This window comes from Lipotes vexillifer, unplaced genomic scaffold (genome assembly GCF_000442215.2).
Source record: "Lipotes vexillifer unplaced genomic scaffold, Lipotes_vexillifer_v1.1 scaffold829, whole genome shotgun sequence".
Taxonomy (NCBI): Eukaryota; Metazoa; Chordata; class Mammalia; order Artiodactyla; family Lipotidae; genus Lipotes; species Lipotes vexillifer.
This window is the reverse complement of record NW_006797023.1, coordinates 68,417-75,316: the sequence shown is the minus strand read 5'-3', so window position 1 is coordinate 75,316 and position 6,900 is coordinate 68,417. Positions and strand designations below refer to the sequence as shown.

At 43.9% G+C, this 6,900-nt stretch overlaps 1 pseudogene; it reads right to left on the bottom strand.

Annotated features, from left to right (window-relative positions):
* Positions 1–861: 861 nt before the first annotated feature.
* Positions 862–1,244, bottom strand: LOC103079828 (histone H2A.Z pseudogene; annotated as a pseudogene).
* Positions 1,245–6,900: the final 5,656 nt, after the last annotated feature.

Sequence of the window (6,900 nt, the reverse complement as noted above, 5' to 3'; positions counted from 1 at the left end):
ATGAGGATGGAGAGAGGAGGAAGAGTATTTCCAATTGCATTGTTACTGGAGATTTCTGGTGCTGGAGCTGGGATTCTTGGGGGACTATAAATTTAGGTTGATTTGCTTTTCCCTAATTCTGCCACTGCTATTTATTAGCTATGTGACCCCGAGGCTGTTTGTCTTTCTGCAAGTGTGGTTTGAGAATTAACATGAGGGAATGCCTTGTGGTGCCTGGAAACAGTAAGTGATCAATAAAGCTGGGTCCTTCTTTCCCTGGTGGCTTTGCCTGCAGTGGTTTTTCCTTTCTCATTTGATGGCTTTTTGGCCTTTTGTCACAAGGTGGCATGCCACCTTAAAAAGAATCTGGAGTCAGTTGGTTTTTGTTTTGAACCTGCCAGTCTTTTTTTTTTTTTTTTGGTAGCAGATTTAACACAGCTAAAGTCATTTTACATAGGGTTTTAATTTTTTTTTATTTTTAAAAATTTATTTTGTTTTATTTTATTTTGGGGGGGGATATGACCTTTATTGAGCTTATCCACCTGAGTGGAAATAATGTCAGTACAAAACCCAGTGTTTGTTACTGTAACTTCTACATCACAATTAAAATCCAAACAGTTTTTTAAAAAGTCATCTCAATCAAAACCCACTAGTTCAGAATCAATAGCTTCTTTGAACCCACAGTAACACTTAAATATGGTTAAGACTAGAATGCAGAAATTTGGTTGATTGGAAAACTAATTAAACTTCCAACTTGCTCAAACAGAATTACAAAAAGGCAAAATTGTGTTTTTCACAGAGATACAGTCCACTGGAATCACCAGCACTGGACAGCTGTTAGAATATGTGGAGTCCTGAGATAATAAGGAATCCAGGCATCCTTTAGACAGTCTCCTGTTGTCCTTTCTTCCCAGAGATTTGTGGATGTGTGGAAGGACACCACCACCAGCAATCGCAGTCTTGATGAGAGAGTCCAAGTCTTCATCTCCACGAATAGCAAGTTGCAAGCGTCGAGGGATAACATGCTTTACCTTCAAGTCTTTTGATGCATTTCCTGCCAGTTCAAGTACCTCCACGGTAAGGTACTCCAGAATGGCTGCGCTGTACACAGCGGCAGTCGCGCCCACACGTCTATGGCTGGTCGCCCTAGATTTCAGGTTCCCATGAATACGGCCCACCGTATTTCCTCTCTGCGAGTGGGAAACCGCCTTTGTCTTGGCCTTTCTGGAGTCCTTCCCAGCCTTGCCGCCAGCCATTTCGAATTCTGCTGAAGCTCAAACAAGCAAGGCAGAGAAAGGACTAGTCAGACACCCAGCGAGAACCTGCCGCCCACGGCTTCGTCGCGCCACGATTCAAACTGCTACGTAGGGTTTTTAGATGATAGTATATGCCTCTTCAATTCTTTAAGCTGCAGCAAATAGGATATTTTAAATTTCTACATGTCAGTGTGGCAGGGCAAGCCTTCTAGACCCCCATGGATTATGTCAGTGCAGAGATCACCAGATCTTTGATTTAGGAGCACCTCGTCCAGGTGACAAAAAGGGATTCAGTATGAGGCTAAGTGTATTTACTTCCTGTTATGAAAGTTATCAACGTAGAGATTGACTAACTTTATTTTGAAATAACTTCAGACTTACAGGAAAGTTACAGAAATAACTCAGAGAATTCCTGTATAACCTTTAGATTCCCCAAAGGTTGACATTTTGCCGCACTTGCTTTAGTCTATTTTTTTTCTGAGACATTTGACAATATGCTGCAGACAGGATGACTCTTTACCCTTGAATAGTTCCGTGTATATTTCCCCAAATCACAACTGCTGTACAATACCAAAATCAGGAAGTTAACGTTGATACAGCACTAAGCACTTCATTCAAATTTTGCCAAGTGCCCCACTAGTATGATTTATAGTAAAGAAAAATAAGTTATTTTCAGTTCCAGAATCCAGTCCGTGATCACACATTGCATTTAGTTGTCATGGCCCTTTAGTGGCTCTTAACTTTGGACAACTTCAACCTTTGTCATTCATGACTAGTTTTTCTTTTTCTTTTTTTTTAAATACATTTATTTATTTGTTTTTATTTTTGGCTGTGTTGGGTCTTCATTGCTGTGGGCTTTCTCTAGTTGCAGTGAGCAGGGGCTACTCTTCGTTGCAGTGCGTGGGCTTCTCATTGTCGTGGCTTCTCTTGTTGCGGAGCACGGGCTGTAGGCGCATGGGCTTCAGTAGTTGTGGCACGTGGGCTCAGTAGTTGTGGCTCGCGGGCTCTAGAGCACAGGCTCAGTAGTTGTGGCTCACGGGCTTAGTTGCTCTGTGGCATGTGGGATCTTCCCGGACCAGGGCTCGAACCCATGTCCCCTGCATTGGCAGGTGGATTCTTAGCCACTGTGCCACCAGGGAAGCCCATGACTAGGTATTTTTGAAGAATGCAGACCAGCTGTTGTGTAGAATGCCCTCAATTTTGGTTTGTCTGATGTCCCATCAGGAGTAGATTCTGGTTATACAGTTTGGGCAGGAATAACACAGAGCTTATGTTTTCAGGACATCAAAGCAAGCACACATCTGTACTGGTGATTTTAACTTTGCCTGCCTTGATGCCCAAAGTGGTGTCTACCAGGTGTCTCCACTGTAAAGTAGCTATTTTTCTCCTTTATAATTATTAAAGTACCTTGTGTGGAGAGAGACTGATTAATAAGTCAAACAGAACATGTTCGTTGTACCTTTTACTAACAGCAGTATGTAGGCTTGAACTAAAGTGGTCCTGTGATATGACAGAGGAGATATACAATTTGTGTGTAACAAATTATAATCTTTACATATATAAATGCTTCTTGTCTGGTTGAAGAAAAACCCAGATGTGGGGGGAGAGGGGGAGTATATAACCTTATCCCGAAATCTGCCTGTTTTCAGTCTCTTCCATCCCAGTGTCTCTTGGACCAGAGCACTGAGCTTTCATTTTATACAAAATTTGTGATATTATTTCATCCAATTTTATTTTATTTATTTATTTTATCCCTGCATGGCTTGCGGGATCTTAGTTCCCCGACCAGTGATTGAACCCACGCCCCCAGCAGGGGAAGCTCGGAGTCCTAACCACTGGACTGCCAGGGAATTCCCATTATTTCATTATGAAAAGGAATATTCTCTAGAAAATCGCTGGAAAACATAGAGTAAAAAGAAATTCATGTTACCATCTAAAGTCTACTAGTGGCTTTTTGGTGTGTAACAAGTTTTAAAACTGATTTTGCAAGTTAGCATGGAAACCTTACCATTAATTTTGACAGTTTTTCATGAGGAAATTCTAAATCTCAAAGGAACCAAATACATTTGTATTCTGTGTATGTAAATGGCACCCCTGGGGTTGTACAGTGCACAACCTATACAAATGTACACATGGCCCTGACTATTGGTGCTGTGTTCATCTTTTAGTTGTAGCATGGGGCTGGCCACTTGAGAAGTGTTTGGGGTAGCTGGAGTTACACACAGTCATACTAAGGTTCACAGCAACACTTCAGAAAGGAGCTAGTAAAGAAGCATATTGGTTTAATTGATTAATTGAATTTTATGCCAGGCCCTTTACTTGCCCATTGGCAAGGGCCTCAGAGTCCTATGTGGACTCATCAGCTCTTGGAGGGCTTAGGCCTTCTCTCATGCTCTCAACTACAAAAAGTACACTTATTATCTACAGGGACGATATCAAATAGTTCTATTCATTTGAATGCAAAAGTGAAACAAGTCCAATTCATATTTATTATAAATTGTTATTCACAGCACTATTTAATTACAAGGGAAAAGTAGTTAATGTCTTTTGCAAGTGATTATGTTTTAACCAGGGGTATGTACGTAAAGAAACCCTGGGGGGTTCTGCCTCCCCCCTTTTTTTAATAAATGGGGGGCCTGGAGAAGCCACTCCTGCCTGTATTTCATTATCGGTTTGAAATTTTAGGTGGCATCTCAGTCTTCCTAGAGTGTCGGCAAATGGCACTGACCAGATCCCTCCCCGGAGCCAAGTGCTGCTCCAAGTATCCACTCTGACCAGCTTCTGTGCCCTCCCGAGGCAGCTGGCCATCTTCCCTCACCACAAGCTGGAAGCAAGGAGGAAGAGGTCACTTTTACTGTATCCCCATCATCCCCAGCTGTTGCTTCTTAGGAGAGCCTGTGAGCACTGAGGAGTGGGAGGTCTGACTGCTCCATGGGGAGATGCCTGTGTGGATTCAAACTCTCACCAAACATTTGGGATGGTTTAGGATGTTCTCGCCTAAAATATAGGCTTTCTGGCATAAAGCAAAGTTATTTTGGAGGGCCCTGGGGCACCTTAGGGATACACAGTTGTTTCCCAGTAGTTGAAAGCTGCATAACTAGTGACTATGCAGACTTCTAAAAAACACTGTGGACAGAGATAAGTGATGGTAAGTGAAATAAAAGTCACAAAGGCAGATGCCCCAATCACGGGCTAGGACCTGTGCTGTTCTCCACGCTGGTAGCTTCTGGTGAGAGGGCAGCAGCAGTTTCTCCAGTTACAGTACACCAGCCAGTGACCTACAGATATGAAGACAGTCTACCTTCTCTGACCCTATCCCTCCTCCAACTCCCCCCTGGGGGCCTCCCCTCTCCACCACCATGTCCCTCAGCTCCTTGCCCCGCTGGCCTTGGCACCATCCAGAACAAGAGGGCTTCACGCAGCAGCTTCCTGACCCAGGGCGCTGAAGTTGTCTGTAATCTGCAAGCTGAGCGCTGCAGAACCCCCAGGGGGCGCTATTCACACTGAGGCGCAGGAGATGGCATGTTCACTTAAAAAGAAAATCGTGGCACAAATCAAAGTGTCTTGAAAGATGGGTGTCTTATCTAATTCACATAACGGTACATTATGGAATGGCAGCGTCCTTGATCCAACTCACCCATCATCTCTGGGTGACCTATTATTGATGTAGGGCCTACTTTCCTCCACTGATCTTCATACTCCTAAATTGTATCCAGGGTACATAGTCCATAATGTGCTTTATAGAATACATGCAAGAATCAAATACCCCTCCTCCCATATAATATATGAACCTTGAATTAAACAGTCTCAGTATCAAATGGGGTCTTGTAGGGACCTTCTGTAACTGTATAAACCTAAATAATGGAAGTGAGTCTGTTTTCCCCTATACAATGAACACTGCATTGTACAGATCAGGGGTCATCAAACTCTTTCTGTAAGCGTTCAGGTAGTAAATATTTTAGGCTTTGTAGGCAAACAGTCTGTTGCAACTACTCAATTCTACCTTGCAGTGCAAAAGCAGCCATAGGGTCCCAATAAAAGTTTACTTATGGACACTCTAATGTAAATTTCATATACTTTTCATGTGTGATGAAATATTATTCTTCTTTTGATTTTTTCAACCATTTAAAGATGTAAAAACTATTTTTAGCTTACAGCCTGTACAAAAACAGGGAACAGGCTGGATTTGGTATGTGGGCGGCAGTTTGCCCTGTTATAGGTAATTTATAGACTCTTTCCAGGTCAAACATGATTATGTACTTAGCTTGACTAGAAATTAATGTCCCAAGTTAGTATAAGTATTAATCCCATTGCTTAGTCATTTATTTGACAAGGTAGAACCAGGTGTTTCTTTTTGGAAAATACTATTAAAAAGGAGTATCTTACTTACTCAAATAATTCCTGTCCTCTCTCCCTGGGGCTGGATAACAGGCCAGCCCCATGCCTCCTGGGGATGCTTACTGAGGAAGGATGGCGCGGGCCTGAGAGGAGCAGCATGGTTGGACGCTTGGTGAACCCAGTTGGGTGTCAGTGTAGCCCCTCCCCTGTAAAGAAATAACCTTGTAGTGTTTGGCCCCTGAGTGGCACCTGGAAATAGCGCTGGCCCTGGGCTTGGGCTCTGAGTCTGTCACTCACTGAAGCTGCTGCCTGCAATTAAGAAGGGCCTTTCTGGGCCTGAACCCCAGTCTTCCCCAGGACACTGGACTGATTCCACCCCAAACCCAGTGCAGCCTTATCAGAATCTGGTCCCCACGGCCAGCCTGCTTGCCCCCGACTAGCTGGCACCTCCTTTTATGGAGGGTGGCACAGAAGAGCTTATTCCTAACAGAGCTGATCTGTCCCCCTTTCTGCTGGGTTCAAACCCTTAACCCGTTCTCTTCCTGCTGTATACGTGTCCTCCTCTACTCACTGGGCTGCTTCGTGTGGCTCAACAGAGGAAGCTCTTCTATCTTACATTTCCTAAATGATTTGAGGGAGGTCTTTACCATTTCTCTCTACTAACTCTTTCTCCAAACCTGTCCCAACTCAAGGTGCACCTAATCAATAGACATCTCACAAGCGGACTCGCCTGGGGTGGGTGGGTGTCCTTTTCTCTCATGTCACCCTGGATGGAAGGGTGCACAATGATTGGTTAGAAAGTCAGCCCAAGAGCCAATTCCTCACCAGAGGCACAGGGCCCCAACGGAGACACAGAAGGTGGTTCCATCGACCGGTGCTGGAAGCTTTATATACCTCCTGTCAGCATCGCCTCTTCCCACTGTCAAGGTTAGGGGCTTCTTTCTCAAGCAACCTTACGGCAACATGTCACTTTATGTGCGTGTTGGAGGGGAGGAGTGAAGCTACGCATCCATTTCCTAAACGTTGAGTCATATATATGGATTTTTTTTTTTTTAGAATATATTTTCTTTTATTTATTTATTTATTTATTTGGCTGTGCCGGGTCTTAGTTGTGGCACGCAGGATCTTTTAGCTGCGGCATGTGGGATGAAGTTCCCTGACCAGGGATCGAACCCAGGACCCCCTGCATTGGGAGCGTGGAGTCTTAACCACTGGACCACCAGGGAAGCCCCCATATAAATGGATTTTTAATTAATATCCTCTGAACAAAATAACTCATCAGTACTTGCATTGTCAGAAGACTTGCAGGCCCAGTGGCTATCACTAT